Source organism: Artemia sp. Qi Xiang Cuo, chromosome 5 (genome assembly GCF_049724085.1).
Source record: "Artemia sp. Qi Xiang Cuo chromosome 5, ASM4972408v1, whole genome shotgun sequence".
Taxonomy (NCBI): domain Eukaryota; kingdom Metazoa; phylum Arthropoda; class Branchiopoda; order Anostraca; family Artemiidae; genus Artemia; species Artemia sp. Qi Xiang Cuo.
This window is the reverse complement of record NC_142798.1, coordinates 21,437,531-21,457,305: the sequence shown is the minus strand read 5'-3', so window position 1 is coordinate 21,457,305 and position 19,775 is coordinate 21,437,531. Positions and strand designations below refer to the sequence as shown.

The 19,775-nt window shown below is 35.5% G+C and overlaps 1 protein-coding gene across 2 annotated transcripts in view; it reads right to left on the bottom strand.

Annotated features, from left to right (window-relative positions):
• Nucleotides 1-19,223, bottom strand: part of Axud1 (AXIN1 up-regulated 1) — a 65,979-nt gene extending 46,756 nt beyond the window's left edge. The window contains exon 1 of one of the 2 annotated variants that reach the window (XM_089089431.1): nt 19,172-19,223. The gene's annotated coding sequence lies outside the window, so the exon portion shown is untranslated. Of the gene's footprint in view, nt 1-17,903; nt 18,048-19,171 lie in introns of those variants that run through there. The other variant, XM_089089430.1, reaches the window with a different exon arrangement.
• Between the last annotated feature and the right edge of the window lie 552 nt (nt 19,224-19,775).

Below are 19,775 nucleotides of genomic sequence, written 5' to 3'. Positions count from 1 at the left end.
CTCCACCTTCATATGATCCAATTCGCAAATGTTATCTAGCTCTGTTTTTTTTCCCTATTATTCAAATAAGATTGTTCATACACTCCAATTCGTGAATCCCTTCCCTTTTTGCAAATAAAGTTAGCTTTTACGTAAAATGTTTCAACAGAATATGTCAATCAAACCATTCTGAGTTTAGCCTACTATTCTTTAATTAGCAACATCGTAAATTTTGTTTAAATACTTATTTTTTCAATTTCCAGATTCAAGATTTTTATTTATCACACATGAATATACAAGCTGAAGTATATAAAACGAGCCAACATAGAGCTACGATTGCAATGAATGGTACTTGTTATCAGAAAAAAATGTCAATTGCTAAAAAAAAAAGAAAAAAAAGCATGATTATAACCAACTGTAAACCGACATTTCTAGAATGAGACCATTCTTTGATTACGCAATTTGACAGTTTCTAGCTTTTGGTAAAAAAATGTTATGATGAAAGTTCGTCAAAAACCAGTCTGCTTGCGTTATATAATCTCAAGTGTGCTCTAAAAGCGTGTTTGTTCACTTTACAGATATATAATATAATAGGTTTGGTCGCCTTTTACAATGTGCCCATCAAACTACCCTGTATATGGTGTATATGGAGTATAACACCCCTGAAATCACTCGTCAAATATATAGATAGCACACTACTGTCCACAAGAAAGTTTCTGGGTGGTATTTACAGCTAAATTGACATTGTCTTGAGATAATTTCCCAGGGGGGGGGTGTGGTTAAAGTGAAAAGAGCCTTCCACGGTGAAATTTTGCCGCGGGGGAAGGTATTTTTCATGGAAGAGAGCCAGATTTCCCGGTATTATTTGAGAACAATTAGAATTAAATAAAAAAAAATCAACTGAAAGTAAGGAACAACATCAAAACTTAAAAAGGTCAGAAATTATTACGTATACTTTAGTATATAGTTTACGTATACTTTTAATTAACCGTAAGTTTTGACTTTTTGTCTCAATTCTTTAAGAGCGACTCCTGAAACAGAATGACCGTTTAATAAGAATAGCAAGCTTTTTTTTAAATTTCCAATCGCTAGTTATGAAAGAGTGTCCGTGGGTGCAGAGTGGGGACAGGGGATGGTGCCTGAAACCACCTTGGGAGAGCCGGATTTTTCGGCATGATCTGATTAACAATCATAAATTAAAACTTTAAAAAAATAAGGTTTTTCAACTGAAAATACAGAAAAACATTGAAAAAGACAAAAAATTAGTTCATATATGAGTGGGGCTGCACCCTTCTAAATCGCTTGCTCTTTAAACTAAAATCTCTATTGCTCTGACAAAGCTTCTTATTCTAATTAAGCGGCCTTAATGTTTGTGAAGTCTTTCTTAAAGAATTGAGAAAAAAAGTCAAAATTTAGCGTAAAGAAAGAAGGGCTTAGGAGGGGGAAGCCCCTTTATATATGGAAATTTTTTATTTAAGTTTAACTATGGGTCCTTACTTTTAGTTAAAAATGTGTTTTTTTTCTCTTAAAATTCCATTATCTTGTTAATTTCATAAAAGTATTACTGTGTTGAATATTAAAAATATGTTAATAACAATTTGACATTGCTGTAAGACGTCTCTAACTGCCTTTATTTTGTAGTTCTCCTTTGCCGAATCGCCTATTTTTCGATTTCTTTAAATTGGTTTTGCCGAATCACATACGGGATTATAGCATGGTCCGTTTTGCCGAAAGTTCCTGATTTGCTGAACGCGACCTTGGATAAGCATAAGACAATCTTTCTTATCTTAGTGAACAAGATGAACTTGTGATGCGATGTTTGTGAAGAAAAAAAGGTGACTGAAAAAAATGGTACTGAATTATCTGAGGAGGTCAATACCTCTCATGCAAAACTAGAAATCAAAGAAGAAAGGGATAAGGACAGGGCTTCGGATGACTTCGTATTGTGTTTTGATATGGAAAACGTGTTTCTTTGCCAAAAGGGGATGTTTCGTCCTTTTTTACAAAAAGGAGATCACTTGCTTTAACTTAACTGCTTTTCTTACCTTTGGTAGACATATAGGAGAGCTAATCAAGAAAGTTTATAGTTGTTTGTGGTCAGAATGTCTTGCTGGTAGAAGTGGAAATGGTATTGCCAGTGGTTTTTGTGCTATCCTTGATAAGGTTTTTACTACCTATCCTGACATCAGAAACTTGATTACATGGTCAGATTCATGTGTGCTACAAAATCGTAATCAAGTAATGAGCTACATGGCGCAAGACATCCTGAAGAACCATTCACAGGTCTAGAGTATAATGATGAAGTTTTCTGAGCCTGGCCACTCCACGATTCAGGAGGTCGACGCTTTTCACAACGTCATTGAGAGGTCTTTGAAGCACAAGGAAGTCTTTTCGCTACTAGACTTGACAAAAAAGCTTGGCCCCGTGAACCGTTTGTCATTATTCAAATGACCAAGAAGAAGTTTTTTGATTACGCCAAAACGTCCAAATACTATAAGTAGAGCTTAGTGTCATTTTCAAAGGTGAAATTATTACAGTTTAAGCAAGGACTATGCAAAAGGGTATACAAAACTTCGTTTGTGGATACTACTCCTTCTGTATCGCTGATTGCACCAGAGACTAGCACAAGGAGGCCATTGCCCAATGTGTCAGCAGCGAATGTCGTGGAAAGGTTGCTGCCTCTTGTACCTTCAAGTACAGTAGTTGAGTTGCCAACAGCAAAAATAAAAGACGTAAAATCGCTTTACCGTTTCATGCCAGCAGTAGATGTGGCATGTATGAAAAGTCTTATTAGAAGTTGTAACAGAGCTGAGGAACCTAGTACTTCGGCTGAAATCACAGCGTGTCCCGAAGCAGCCTCTGCCGTTAATGCTCCGAAGGTTAAAACGAGAAATTGTCAAAATTAAAATTTGTGTATCAGATGAAATATGTTTTGCCGAAAGTCGCACTTCTAATTCATACAGAGCCAATTCCGTTTTGCTATATCTTACCTATGTTTTGGAATTTTAAGGTGATTTTGCCAAAATTAATATTCATTCCGTTTTATCTCAAGAAAAGCTCACCTAAGGCCAATAAAAACAAGCACAACGATATAAGCGATCTTTCTTCTTAATTTTGAGACAAAAATCAACACTCTAGCTATAGCCGATTCTGAGCTACAAACGTCAAAATTTTCAAACTCGTTTTTCTCCCGTTTTTGGAAAAACAGATTCGGCAAAACCGCTTTAAGGTGACGAAAAACCAAATTATTGAAAACATCAGTGCCGGCCCGGAAGTATTAAGGTTTCTGCCAAAGTAAAATTTATGCATTTTGCGACTAAACAAGCAGTATCATTACATATAATACTATTATATTTATACTATTATGTATACATTAATTATTTACTGTACTATTTGGAGATTCGTTTAAGGATCTGATTACGCTTATGTAGAGAAACCGAATTCATAAGAATGTTATGTAAATTGAAAAAAAAATTATAGCAACGACAACAGTCAAACAGTTCGTTGTAACGAAATGTAAGTAAGGAGCGACTCGGCTCAATAGTAACCAAAACTCTAAAAAAAGGATATTTAATATCAATAGATACACCAAAAGAATCAAATTATTACGCTGATTTCAGATATATAAGATATATAAGATATATAAGATATATAAGACTCATAAAGTTAAGTGTTACCCATGAAAAGTTACGGGCCTGAGAAAATTTACCCGATTTTTGAAATAGGGGGGGGGGGGGGATATCCCCAGAAATTCAAGGAATCTTGATGAAAATCACACCATCAGATTCAGCATACCAGAGAATTTTGCTATTTTTGCCAGAAGATAAGTCACGGATGCGTTTTTATTTTTTATTTTTTTTGTTGTTTTTTTTCAGGGGGGGTCGTATTGAAATAATGGTCCTAGAAGATCGAGAGAGGGTTTTCAGGAACAGTTGAATACTTTTCAAGAACCGTTGAATACTAAACTGGAGAGTTTAAAATTTGACAAGGTGGAAGATGGATGGAATAATTCTTAAAGAGCGTTTACTAAAACACAAGGGCCATTTAATTAGAATAGGAAGCTTTTTAAAAGTTCTAACAGCTTTAACGTAAAGAACAAGGTAATAAGGAAGGGACAAACTTTCACATACGGAATAAATATCCCAAAATTAATATTCAAATTTGTTTTAATTCTTCAAGAGCCGAATTCGAACCTGCATTAGTCGAAAACGTTCAGAAATTAAAAGTTCTTTTTCTGAAAGTAAGGAGCAACATTAAAACGTCCAACCCTCAACGCTTCGCTCTTTACGATAAAGTTTTCATTATTTTAAAAATAGAGTTGTGATAGAGTCAAACTATAGTGTAAAGAGGGAGGCGTTGAGGAGAAAACGACCCCTGTCATATATGGAATAATTTATGTTCGTTTTAAGTTTTAGTGTTGTTCCTTACTTTCAGTTTAAAAACTTGTTTTTTTCTATTTAATTCAAAAAAGAAAAGCCTATTACCTATTGCTTACGCATAGCATTTGTTATTGGGAAGCAAATCAGACATTTTTCGTAGAGGCGAATTTTTTCTTGACTCTGTATCCAAATCCTTCACGAACACAAGGTTCTACAAGGTGTTAGGCTACACAAGGTTCGTTAAATTAGAATAAGAAGCTTTTTGAAAATTCTAAATAGCGTCAGCGTGAAGAGCGAGGTATTGTGGAGGGGGTATCCTCATGGTTCTAGGAGTTAGCCCCCCCCCCCATGGAAAATAAGGAAAATTTTATTTGAGTTTAGTTTTTTTGTTATTTTCCGTAGGGGGAAGGAATTTTGGTACTTGTGTATTATGCGCCACTCACTTAAGTTTACGCTGTGTAAAACTCGAGAACAAACCGGTGTCTTCGTTAGTTTCTTTTAGCTTAGCGGAAGACAAGACAAAGACAAGGGACAGAATAGATGGGAAATATATAATTTGGGCTACATATTTGCACATAAGGGGGGGGGGTAAAGTATTTGGACAGTTTGAAGTCAGAAAACAATTTTTACTTCATAATATTCAGAATAATTGTACCTAACACATTTTGCATGCAGACCCGCTATACTTTACCCCTCCCCCCTCTGATGTGCAAATACACAGCCCAAATTTATCAATGGCCTCAGGCGGTTTGGTGCTGCGATGAGTTGTTAGTAGTAGTAGTAGTAGCATTGAATATTATAAATATTTTAATTACAAATACTAAATTATTGAAAACATTAGTGCCGGCCTGGAAGTATTACTGTTTCTGCCAATTTTTCATGTGGAGATGTTCGGGCGGAATTATCTAGGGGCTATTTTCTGCCTGTTTTGATTTCTGGGAAATAATTTCCACGGAAGGGGGCATTTCTGGAGCGATCGAGAAACCGATTAGAAATTAAAATCGTATTTCAATGAAAGAATTCTTAGGCAAAATTTTCAGGCTGAATCGTTCGCAAGCAATTTTACAGGGAGAGGGGATTCTCAGCGAGGATAGAACTGTCTGGAGGGAATTTGAGGGGGGAAGTTTTACTTTACGTTGGACGAAATTTCACCGAAGAAGATTTCCATGTGGGGTAGGGTTGCCCCCTTCATATATGAAAGGTGTCCCCCTCCTTAATATCTTGCTCTGTACGCTAAAGTTTGTCTGTTTGTCCCAATTTTTTAAGAGCTTTTACTGAAAAACGAGGGCTTTTTAATTAGAATAGGAAGCTTTCTTAAAAGTGCTAACAACTTTAGCGTAAAGAGTAAGGTAATGAGGAGGGGGCAATCCTCCATATAAGGAATAAAATTTTCCAAAATTAATTTGCGAATTTTTCATGTACGGTGAACCAAATCCGAACCTGCATTAGTTGATAAACGATCATAAATTAAATGCAAAAAACAAGTTTTTTTTAACTGAAAGTAAGGAACAACATTAAAACGAACAGAAATATTTCCGTATATGAAAAGCGGTTGTCCCCTCCTCAACGCCTCACTCTTTACGCTAAAGTTTTTATTGTTTTAAAAAGTAGAGTTGTGACAAAGAGTATAACTTTAGTCTAAAGAGCGATGCGTTGAGGAGAGAACAGTACCCTTCATATATAGAATAATTTCTGTTCATTTTAAGTTTTAGTTTTGTTCCTTACTTTAAGTTAGAAAAAACAATTTTTTTCATTTAATTCAAGAAAGAAAAGCCTATTGCCAATTGCTTACACATAGCATTTGTTATTGGGAAGTAAACAGACATTTTTCGGGAGGTGAATTTTTCTCTGGGGGGATTTTCAGTGGTGGGATGTGGGGGATGCATCCTCTTAAATACTTCGCTCTTTGCGCTAAAGTATGATTTTGTATTACAATCCTTTACGAACAAAAAGTGAAACACAAGTTTCGTTAAATTAGAATAAGATAGCTTTTTAAACATTCTAAATAAAATTAGCCTGAAGAGCGAGATATTGTGGAGGGGATATCCTCCCCATATCGTAATCATTTCTGTTTGTTTAAGTTTTAATGTTGATCCTTACTTTCATTGAAAAAATATGCTTTTTTTGTTTAATCACTCAAAGACACAGACAATTCTCAGGGGAAGACATTGAAATGCCACTGATTTCCCGCTTTCGATGCGTGAGCTAATCAAACAGTTCGTGGTAACGAACTGTAAGTAAGGAGCGACCCGGCTTAATGGTAACCGAAACTCTAAAAAACGGCATTTTGATACCAATAGATACATCAAAAGAATCAGATTTTAATTCTGATTTCAAATATGTAAGTTTCATCAAGTTTAATCTTAGCCATCAAAAGTTACGCGCCTTAGAAAATTTGGCTGATTTTAGAAAAAAGGGGGAAAGACCCCCTAAAAGTTATAGAACTTTAATGAAAATCACACCATCATATTCGGCGTATCAGAGAACCCTGCTGTAGAGGTTTCAAGCTCCTATCTACAAAAATGTGGAATTTTCCATTTTTTTGCCAGAAGAAAGATCACGGATGCGTGCTTATTTGTTTTTTTTCTTTTTCCCAGGGGTGATCGTATCGACCCAATGGTCCTAGAATATCGTGGGAGGGCTCATTGAAACGGAAATTAAAAGTTCTAGTGCCCTTTTAAAGTGGCCAAAAAAATGGAGGCCAACTAGGCCCTCCATTATTTTTTTTCCCACGCATATTTTTTTCTCAAAGTCACCCGATCAAAATTTTGAGATAGCCATTTTGTTCAGCATAGTCGAAAATCTAATAAATATGTCTTTTAGGATGACTTAATTCCCCACAATTCCCAGGGGAAGGGCTGCAAGTTACGAACTTTGCCCATTGCATACACATTGTATTGGTTATTGGGAAGCATACAGACGTTTTCAGGAAGGATTTTTTTCTGGTGGGGGAAGGGGGCTGGAGGAGGGGTTACTCTGGAGAATCTTTCCGTGGAGGATGTTTCTTTGGGGTAAGGGATATTTCTATGAAGGGGGCGCCGGATTTCCAAGCATTATTTAAAAAACGATCAGAAATTAAATTAAAAAAAACAAGTTTTTTCAACTGAAAGTAAGAAGCAACATTTGAACTTAAAACGAACAGAAATTATTATTTATATGAGGGGGTTCTCCCCCAAGTCAATACCTCGCTCTTTACGCTACAGTTTTTTTTAGTGCTTTCAAAAGAGCTATCTATTCTAATTAAACGGCCTTTGTGATTCAGGGGTTTGTGAATTAAAATTTTTTTTAACTTTTAACGTAAAGAGCGTTGTATTGACTAAGGGGAAAACCCCCTCATATACGTAATAACATATACGTAATAAAATAAAAACAATAAAAAAAACAAGCGATACGGCTCAATAGTAATCGAAACTTTTAACAACGGAATTTTGATGTCACTAAATGTATCAAAAGAATGGGCTTCTAATGCTGATTCTAAAAATATAAATTTTATTAAGTTTTAGTATTACTCATCAAAAGCTACGAGCCTGAGAAAATTTACCTGATTTTTTAAAGAGGGGGGAAACATCCCCTACAAGTGAAAGAATTTTAATGAAAATCATACCGTCAGATTTAGCGTATCAGAAAACCCTAATACATAAGTTTCAAGCTCATATCTGCAAATATCTGCAACTTTGTATTTTTTGCCAGAAGAAAAATATACGAATATAGAAGTTCGTTACGTAAGTTAATTTGTAAATTAAGTCAGAGCCAAATTTAGAGACAGCCATTTAGCAAAAGAAGAGTAAAATTTTTATGTAAATTTTGTTTACTTATTTAATGACGGTGAGCCAAAATAAAAGCTGCATTAACTAAAAAACGATCAGAAATTAAATAAAAAAAAACAAGTTTTTTAAACTGAAAGTAAGGAACGACATTAAAACTTAAAACGAACAGAATTATTCCGTATATGAAAGGGGCTGTCCCTCCTCAACGCCTTGCTCTTTACGCTAAAGTTTTTTATTGTTTTAAAAAATAAAGTTGTGAGACAGAGTCAAACTTTAGCGTAAAGAGCAATGCGTTGAGGAGGGGACAGCCCCTTTCATACACGGAATAATTTCTGTTCGTTTTAAGTTTTAATGTCGTTCCAAGGACAAACCCCCCAAGGACAAAGGTTGTAAGTTATGCCCTGGGGGCATATAAGGTTTTTATAGACAGAGTTGTCGTAAAACTTCAAAAGGGGCTCATTCAATTGGAAAATTGAGAAGGCTAGTGCTCTTTGTAATAGTCGAGAGTGATTGAAGGGTAAATAGCCCCCCTCTCACGCCCACCATTTCTCCAAACAGATCCAATCGAAATTTTCAGATAGCCATTTTGTTCAACGTAGTAGAAGTTAGAAATTTTCGGAAATTAGGTGTTTGAGAATGACCCCCCCCCCCCCCAGCACTCGGGGCAAGGGTTGTAAGTTTTGCCCTGGGGGCATATAAGATTTTTATTGAAAGTTGTGTCGTAGGAACTTCAAAATGGCTCATTTGATTGGAAATTGAAAGGGCTAGGACCATTTTTAATAGGTGAAAGTGATTGGAGAGCGACCACCACCCCTCTCACGCCCACCCATGGGCGCCCATAAGCTGAATTCCAGGGGGGGGGCAAACTTTGTCTAATTGGCACTTTTAATGCTATATAATAGAAATCTCAGAACAAAAATGTAAAAATAAGGCAGCATCATTCAGCCAGGGGGGGGGAGCAGGAGCCCCCCCTGCCCCCCATATGGGCGCCCATGCGCCCACCATTTCCCAAACACATCCAATCAAAATTTTGAGATAGCCATTTTGTTTAATGTATATTTTGATATTTTGTATAACATAGTTGAAAGTTCTGGGTAAGGGTTGTAGAGGGTAAGGGTTATAATTTATGCCCTGGGGGCATATAAGGTGTTTATAGAGAGCGTTATCGTTTCCAAAAGGGCTCATTCGATTGGTAATCGAAAGGCCTAGTGCCCTTTTTAATAGTCAAAAGTGATTGGAAGACTTGACATTTTTAATGTAAAGATCGATGTGGGTATAATGTATTATTTTTTGTTGTTGTTGTTGTTTAGACCAGGGCAGTGGGTTGTCGTGTTGAACTTCGAAAAGGGATCATTCGATTGAAAATAGAAAGGGCTGATGCCCTTTTTAATAGTCGAAAGTGATTGGAGGGCAACTAATCCCTCTTTCACTCCCACGCCCACCCTCTCATTTGCCCATTATGTTTAAAAACTAAATGTTGCCTTAAGATTAAATCAAAATGCACTGTGATAATGCTAATTCCCAATAAGGCATTTCAGCAGTATCCGAAGAACGACTGCGGGTATCATGTCCAAACTGTTGCGGCTACTTCTGCTCTTAAAATATAACCAAATCAAAATAGCCAAATCAATCAAAAGTGTATCCAAGCTATCAAAGAAAGGAAACTGATTTTTGGCGAATGGTATCAAGTTTTCCATTTCAGGTAAACTAGAGGAGGTATGAAACTAAATTAAACACTACTATTTGTGTCCAGATTTTTAAAAGTGTGTATGTTGTTAAAAATAGCTGAAAATTTTTCTCCAGTATACAAATAGCAGGCGAAACTATTAAGTCTTAAAAAACGAAAAGATTTAAAGTATTATTTTATTTTTCCCTGGAAAGACTATGTCAATATGAAACGAACAAAAATTAATTAAAAAACTTTTTATACAAAATAACTTTCTCAAAGAAAAGTAAAGAACTACCACAAATCAGCATCGATAAATAAATGAAACCCAAAACGAACAAAAATTACAATAAATAACCAAGTCAAACTCAAAACGAGCAGAAATTAACATAAGTTGGGCGCAAAACACTTATGCCTTCCCAAGGCCAGAACAAAATTTACACTTTACTGAAAAAGTACAAATGAATGTGCATTGTCAGTTTAATATACATATACTGATATTTAGTAATCAAAATGTTAATATTATTTGATTTATTAAAGTTATAAAAGTAAAAACATCTATATTTTTTCAATAAAGTGCAAATTTTGTTCTGGCCTTGGGAAGGCATAGGGGTTTTGCGCCCCACTTATGTTAATTTCTGCTCGTTTTGAGTTTAACTCGGTTATATATGGTAATTTCTGTTCGTTTTGGGTTTGATGATACGTTAGAGTGGATTAGGTAACATCATAAGATATATTCTACTCTTATATGTAACCACACTATGCGTAATAGTGATTGGCGCCTAAGGAGCAAAGCAGGACCCCACATTTCAGGAGCTTTGCAGATATAACACAGACACCTGGCGCATGTTTTTTTTTCAATATCTTCGTGGATTTAAGTATTTCGTCTAAGGAAAATGACTATTCATCAAGATTACCAGGTGAAATTGTGGGGACAAGCGATAAGGCTATTATCAGATCCGGATCAGGAGATGGAACAGCGTCGGTGCTGAGGAGGGTTGAGAAGTGATCTTTCTATCGCTCGAGCTGGGCTGTTTCACCTGATAAGAGTGAGCCATTGTGAATAACTGACTTGAACTTATTAACTTCTGTAATCAATAAAAGCTTCTACCCATAAACCAGACAACCAATAGGAAGTTTTTCATAACGCTTAAAAGAGACTTTATCATTCAATATAACAAATCAATGAGAAGCATTAATGTTCCATTAATCGGGTTATTATCTGGTTCAATTTGTTATAAATTCTGCTATTTTTTAACCAAAAACCAGGTTGATTTTTTTAAAGTTGGTTTTATCTTCGTTCTTTGTTTTGTTGTTTATTGACATTTATGTGGGAATTTGGTCCATATGCGTTTGTGTCATTTTTTAAAAATAAATCTTATCTTTTATTTTCGAAAATAAAGAAAATATACATGAAAGGCAAACAGAACCCAGCACTGCACATTCAACAAGCACAAGCAAATCCAGATTATAAGAACTACAAACAGCACTGTGACCAGACTGAGGACTGTAACTTATCGTGTAATCCTTTAGAGTCAGAATAACCATTATTTTCGATTATTTTTTAGTCTATTGCTTTTTTTGTCATATTTACCACATACATCCCTTCCACTACTTGGGGGGCCCATACTTAATGTGTCTTTTTAGTGTTTCACTTACAGATACACTGGATAGACAGTGCTCTATTTAAAAATTCGGATAACATTACATTTCTGGGTTTTGCAAAGCTCTGGTTCGTTTTAACTATTCAATTATGTACAAAATAAGAATCTTCAATTAATATTTATAGAAATCTATTATATTAAAGATCTCATCTATATCTATTATTACGAAACTTAATATTCCTTATCTGATAATCTTACAGACTACACAGCCAATAGTATCAAAATATGCTACAAAACATAGCGATATTCATAGCAGTATTGGGGGCCATTGGCCTACTGGTAAGTTTTATTCTTTAGAGGACTGAAAACGCTTCATAGTTATCGAGTTCAATGAAAGTGATCGGCCCAAAATCAGGTTGCTTATTACAGCAGAATACGAACTTTAGCGTAACAGTTTATGCCAAAGTTATTAGAGTTAATCAGGCTCAAAGTATGTTGAACCTGGCCCACAGACTGTAACTTACCCAAAAAACGAAAAAAGCGCCCATAATGCTTGTGACACTAGATTCCCTCAATATCCTCGTGCTCAAAATTTTCACTACTTTGCCCGCTTATGCCCGATCCGAGTTTTTCTATCTACAATAAAAGATATTTTCTGCAACGCAGAGATGCGATAGACATTCTTTCAAAAGAACTAAATGTTCTAAGGGTTTTAAGTTGAAAATTTCAGAGTATTTTGAGACGGATGTTGTATTAGACAGATGTTGAATTAGAGACGGACGTTGTGTCTCTCAATTAGATTGAGAGATACAACCTGAATCCAATAGTGAGAACGGCGTCTCTGCAATATCTCAGGACAGCAAAGGATATTAATTTGAAACTCTCGGGTGAAGCTTAATACAAAATTAAATAAAATGACAGTTTGGTTCAACTAAAAGTAAGGAGCAATATTGGAATTTGAAACGAACAGAAATTATGCTGTATCTGAGGGGGGCTGTCCCTTTCTGAACCCTTGCTTTTTACACCAAAGTTTGATTTTTTTGCAATCCTTTAAAAAAGATTACTCAAAAACAAGGGCCGTCAAACTTGAATATGAGGTATTTCTAAAGAACTTTATGACCGCTTCACTTCGATAAGATCGCCTGTCATAAAAAAAAAAACTAGCACAGGAGTCCAATGATTTTCCTTCATTAATTGCAACAAATCCACCCTGAGTGACCTATCGTGTACAGCTTGTACTACTCTTTGGTAAGCAAATGGTTTCAGTCTTGCCCAATAGAATTAAATAGACATAATTAAACAGTTTGATTTACATACAAGCAAAAGTAAGAAATTCAAATTCATTTTGATATATATAAAGTCGACTCTCGATAACTTGAAATCCTCGATATCTCGATTTATTTTCAATCCCCTTGGAAAAACCTGCCTAAGTCGAAGAAAAAATATGCATAACTCAAAATAATTTCGCAGTTAGATTTTACCTCAGTAAGTCGAAGTGACCCGGAAATTACCTTTATAACTGGAAATTCAGAAGAGAAGCCGAATTGGATTATCACTTTACCTCAATAAGTCGAAGTTTACTTCTGTATCTTGAAATTTGGCGGCCCAATCATCAGAAAAAACGCTGAACACATCGCCAAATCTCTAGGACACTATGATTTTTAGGCTAGTAGCGGTTGGCTCGAAAATTTTAAAAGAGGCACAATATTATATTTAAGAAAGTTTGCGATGAGAGAGCACGTGTGGACAGTAGATGAGAGAGCACATCTACTGCTTGTGTCGAGCGGAAAAGCTCGTTAAAGAACATTTTGAATTTTAAGGACTATCATCCAAAAAAGATGTTTTTATGCTGATGAAACAGCTTTGTATTTCGTGCCGCCCTGATAAAGCCTATTAATTTAAAGATGAAAAATCCCCCAGTGGCAAACACAGCAAACGAAGATTATAATTTTATTAGAATCAACCAAGAAAAGAACCGTGGATTGTCAGCTTAATATGCATATATTGATATTTATTCCTTTAAAATTTTCATATTCTTTTATTTATTAAAGTAAAAAAGTGATAATATTTAAGATGTATTTTGTTTTTAGTAAAGCCCAAATTATGTTCTATTCTTGAGAAGGCATGAGGGTTGTCAGCCCTACTCATGTTAATCTTTGTTCGTTTTGAGTTTGACTCGGTTATTTATTGTAAATTCTATTCGTTTTGAGTTTCATTTATTTATTGATGGTGATTTGTGGTAGTTTTATGATTGGAAGGTTATTTGACTTTATTTCTGCTCATTATTGGGTTAGTGGAGCTCTTTACTTTTCTTTGAAAAGCTTGTTTCGTGGATTTTTTTTTAAATTCATTTCTGATCATTTTTAATTGACACAGTCTTTTTCATGGACAAAAATAATAACTTATATCTTTTCGATTTTCTTTCTATGAGAATCTATAGTTTGGCTTGCTATTTGTAGGTTGTAGAAACCCTTTCAACAATTTTTAATCCTGAAACAAGTAGTATTGTTTAAATTAAGTTTACACCTCCTCAAGTTGACCTGAAAAATAAAACTTAATATAATTCCCAAAAAATTCTATCCAAGGTCTTTGACAACCTGGTTACACTTACTCTCTTTTTATTTATTTAAATTGCAAAAGCAGAAGTAGTAACAGTAGTAGCCCCAATAGTTTCAAATTAAAACCCCCAGTCGTCCTCGATGTATTGCTGAAGTTTCTTATTGGCCCTCATACAAAGACCTTTTAATTTGGTTTCAAAGCATAATGGGCCGATTGCATAATTGTGGGTGACATACCCAATATTCCTAGCGACGTAGCTGCTGGACTGCTCTACTGTGGTGAACAAAATGGATGTCTAAAATTGTGATTGAATGTGCTTGGAAAAAAACTGGCTTCGAAGGAGAGCTGCTTGCCCTCCAATCTTCTTTTTATTCTTAAAAAGGACACTAGAACTTTTTATCTTGAATCGAGTTATTTCATTTAAAAGTATCTATGACATTTCTAGCTATTATAGAGCAGCGCTGCCTATGATATTGCTTACATGGCCTCTTAAAAACTTACATGCATATAGTTTTTTTTTCGTTTAATTCAAGCTCCCTATAAACGTTCCCTAAACCGTTTCACCTCAATACCCTCAGCGTCATAAGTTACAGTAACTGTTGGGGTAGTATTAATAGTATATGCATTTCCTTTTGTTGATTTAAACATCATTCGCAATTAGCCGTTACTATGATATTGCTGATATATCCTTTTATATAGCCCGTATTTTTATATACTTTTGCAGTTTTCACGTTAATACTCTTAGCCTTACAAGTGGTTGCAATAGAGGTAGTAGTTGAAGTAGCAGCAGTAGTAGTAGTAGTAAATGTAGCAGCGGTAGTATTATATATAGTAGCTGTAAAATATAGAAACTGTGTATATAGTAACTAGTAGTAACTGTGAAAAAAACCCCAGGCCTTGGCTATTCTACTTTTAGCATCTTCGCTGCACCCACTATTTTTACTAATGATAGTAATGATATTACCTAGGTAGTTGAAGCTGTCCACTTGATCGATCTTATCGTTATCCAGTATCATCTTTTCATCTTCACTTATTATTAGTCTTAGTGACTTAGTCTTCTTAGCATTAACTTTCAACTTACTCTTGTACCCCGAGCTCGCAAACCTCTACAAAATCATTCATTTTGCTAACATGTTCATCTAAGATGCTTAAATCATCAGCATAATCTAAGTCTAGAAGTGTTTTACTTCCCCATTTGATTCCATGTTCTCCTATTGCCTTTACTGTGCTCCTTAGGATAAACTCCATCAAAATGATCCATATAAACGGGGATAGAACGCAACCCCGCTTAACTCCTGCTTTAATATGAAGCCAGCTATTAACCTTACTTCCAGCATTAACCGCAGGAATGTTTTCTCCTGGAGGGCAATAATCACTTTAACGTATTTATCTGCTATACCATACAAGGATAGGACCTTCACTAAAGCTCTTCTATCAGCTGAATCAAACGCTTGCTCATAATCTATAAAAATGAAGACTAAAGGCGTTTGATGACTAAGCCACTTCCCAATTATCGATTTAACAGTGAAAATTTGGTCAACGCAACCTCTACCATTCCTGAAACCACACTGTTCTTCTCTTAAAACTTTCTACAGCATTTCTAGGTCTAAACAGTATCATCATACTAAGTAATTTCCTTCCACCAGAGACTAAAAAAAATCATTTACGACACTATCAGCACCTTGGACCTTTTTATTTTTTAATCCTTTTAGTACTGTCACTAATTCTTCCTTCACAAGATAAATTCTCCGAGCCCCATTTGCAAGCGAAAGCTGAAAAACTTGCTTAGAAAAAAAAACTGATTAATGCAAAATTCATTTATATATTCAGAAAAACGATTGAATTTTTGCATATACAAATTCTGAAAGATACTGCAGACAACATACCTCTCGGGCTCTAGCCATGTGGCAAAGTTGTCCAGATATAGTTAGAAAATTTAAGGAAGGTTGTAAGTAAAACTTATATTTAACGTCGCATTTTGTAATGTTTATTGTGTATGTTTAAAAAATAAATAAAAGCGAGCCAAAAATAACTTTAAAAAAACAAAGTTTTTCTTACAGAAGTAAAGGGAAGGTTGAAACAGAGGCAGGGCCAATCAGCGAACGTGTTTTCAGCTAAACTGCGTTTTAATTGCAAAGGAGTCTCTTACTCTTACAGCAGGCTGTTCGGTCAATACTGTAGACTTGGCATAAGATAAATTTTAGTGAACTAAATAATTTATCGCTACATAATTATTTTATCAGATTATTATGATTGGGCTCACCTAGGTTGGCCTCCAGCGGGATTAGCTTGGAAATTCTACAAAAAGCCAGAAGCAAGATCACGTGTGTGGGTTTTTTTTTCGGGGTGATCGTATGGAATCTATGCTCCTAGAAGATCGGGAGAAAGCTCATTTGATCGGAAATCCAAAGTTCTAGTCCCCTTATTAAGTGACCAAAAATATCAGAGAGCAGCTAGCCCGTCTCCCACGCCCCTTCTTTTCCCAAAGTTGCCCAATCGAAATTTTGAGATAGCCATTTTGTTCAGCATAGTCGAAAGATCTAATAACTATGTCTTTGAGGATGACTGGACCCCCCAGAGTCCCTGGAGGAATATCTGCAAGCTATGAACTCTGCCCATTGTTTACACATAGTGTTGGCTACTGGGAAGTATAAAGATTTTTTTTGGGGGGGGGGCTTAATTGGCCTTATTTAGGAAAGAATCAGAAATCAAATTAAAAAAAACTAGCTTTTTCAACTGAGTCAGAAGCAACATTAAAACTTAAAATGAACAGACATTATTGCGTATATGAGTGGCGTTGCCCCCTCCTCAATACCTCACTCTTTACGCTAAAGTTTTTAGAGCTTTTAAAAAAGCTTATTATTCAAATTAAACGGCCCTTGTGTTTCAGGAGTCATTCTTAAATAATTGGAACAAAAAGACAAACTTTAGATTAAAGAACGAGGTATTGAGGAGGGAAAACCCCCATATAAGTAATCATTTCTGTTCATTTCAAGTTTTAATGGTGCTCCTTTCTTTCAGTTGAAAAAACTTCTTTCTTTTTTTATTTAATAGTAATATTCATGGAACGATTCGGCAATTACAAGACCTAATTGATCTACCAATTGCTGCGTCGCTAGTTTTCACGTTGTTGTCCAGTAAGACGATTGAGTGCGACAAGATTCTGTTTAAATCTGTTTAGCAAGAACTTGAAAATTTAAGCCACTTCACAAAGCCTTAGTTAGACTACAAATCTTCTGCATTTAAAGCTTTACGCAAAGTTTTCCCACTTGAGTAGAAGCCAAGCAGATGTTATTTCCATTATCGGCAGTGCCTGCACAGCAAAGTAGAACAAAAGCAGAGGATGAGGAACTCTGTGTAAGGATGACATCGCCGCCTAAATCGCACCGTCGCTTCGGCCAAACATATCCAGTTTACGCAAAGTTTTCCCACTTGAGTAGAAGCCAAGCAGATGTTATTTCCATTATCGGCAGTGCCTGCACAGCAAAGTAGAACTGAAACCAAGTGCAGTCGATTGTACGACCAGATTTGGTCGTATCTGGTTTGGCCATAAACTACGTCCATGTTCCTTTCTCCAGAGGAGCAGGCAAAGGAAGGTTAGCTCTCTATCCTGGAAGATTCGCCTAAAGAAGCACAGATTCAACGACTATTTCGCGGAAGAATGGCTGGAAGATCCCATTTTTCCTTTAAGGTAAGCAACTTTTCATATAGTTGATAGTTCTTTCTTGTATACTTTGCATATTATAAATCTTTTATCCCGTCAGTGGAGTTTTCACATCAGAACTGCAATTCGATCGTTACCCAAATCCGGTCAGGCGACTTAAATTCCGTAACAGTAACAACCTGGCTCGAGTAAAAAATGGCAGCAATGCTAACTTTGCAGCTTGGAGCGAAACTTTTTCGTCTCTGTCAAAGCCTAGTTTAATCGAATTTTGTTTCATTTCATTACCTAGAATGTTTTCAAACAAAAGCAGAGGATGAGGAACTCTGTGTAAGGATGACATCGCCGCCTAAATCGCACCGTCGCTTCGGCCAAACATATCCAGTTTTCTAAAAGCTTTTCGCGGTCCCGAAACCAGAAGAGCAGGAGCAATAGATTAAGCAATCACGACTTCAATATGAACAGCTAGCCCCAGAACACCGAGAAGTTTATGCAATTCTACAAAAAAAAAAAGATAGAACAAAATTGCAAAGACTACCTTTCTGGGTAAAAGACAATGAAGCCTTTTTTGAGGATAACAGGATACTCGACTTTTTCGGAAAAATTACGGAACAATACATTTTGGCACATATTTGATTTTTTTTTCGGTACATATACAATAAAGTGCTTTTATTCAAAGAGCGGAAGAATATGTCTCGTGAAAGGTTATTTGAACTAGGGCTAATTAATAAAAATCAGCTAATTGCACAACAAGTAATGCATAACCAATTTCTGTAGAAATTTCCAACTTCTTGCAAGAAAAATTAGCGGTTTACTGTAAACTCAGACTGGTCGAGTTTTTTTTTAAAGAGAATTACAATTGTATGCTGAAAGCTTTCGATATCATTGTCAGTGAAGGATTATTGAGATACTTATTAGTCTTTTATTTCTTCAGTATACTCATGAAATTTTCTGATCCTAAGAGAATATCCTGTTTTTTTGTTGGGCTTTGTGTTTTCAGTAAACAGCTCACTTTTTAGAATTATGCGGAAATAAAGAAAACCACAAGTCAGTTTATTCAAGCTTTATTTTAGATTTATAGTTATGCAATCTGCAAAGCAATAATTTTTGTTTGTTTTAAGTTCCAACTTCGCACTTTACTTCCACTACTAAAACGTTTTTTTTTTTTAATAAATCACGAGAGCAACCTTTATAAACTTCCACAATCCGGCAATCCATTCACCCAATTAACCAAATTACTTTACGAAGGACTCTTTCAAGAAAAGTCCACGGGGGCATGAGCAGACCTTTGTTTTCAAGAAGTGTGCCACAAGAAAAAATCCAAAGCACACAGCTCGATCCAAACAAATGAAGCAGGGTACGTCTAATATTGAGTCCATACTGCAGCAGATGAATCCCCTCCTCCTGGCTATTTTTTTAAGAAATGACATCCCAGGAAATTTCACGCAATGCTTCCCAGATAACAAGGAAACTAGAGACATTGCTTATTAACAAAAACGCCTTTCACCAATGATTCTTTTTACAACCTAAACTAATATTTAAAAGAAAAGCAATACCATTATTTTGAGAATTAAAATAAGAATCTATAATCATGAAGAAGTTTCACATGAACCTTGTTCTTAGCGTACAAACAAACTAGCATAGAATTACCAAAAGTTTCTAGAGTAACTTGGGTTCCACTCCGCCTCAAAATATCGACCGCATTTTGAATATCAATGACCAATACAAACCTCTCGCGGAGAAGGATCAAGTGTTGAAAGGGAAATTGAGTAGTTATTTCAAACATAGAGTTTCATTTCACATAAAGATTTCAGCCATTTACACTGTTTAAATTTGAACTCATTATCGCCACTAAAGTTCAGCTCGCAATAAAGTAGCAAAAACAGAAGTTAGGAAAAACACTAAAAGTTTCGGTTTCTTAAGGGATGTTGGAAGTAAAATTTATATTTAATGTCACATTTTAACAAAAAATAATATTGATTTCCTATTTTCGTCGTCCAATTAACGTATATTTTTCGTAATGTTTATTGTATACGTTTAAAGGTAAATAAAAACGAGCAACAAATAACTTCAAAAAGAAAAAGTTTTTATTGCACCAGTTTTAAGAGTACTTCCTCGTCAATTATATAAAACGCCAGTTTCACAAGGGGCTCTTAGACT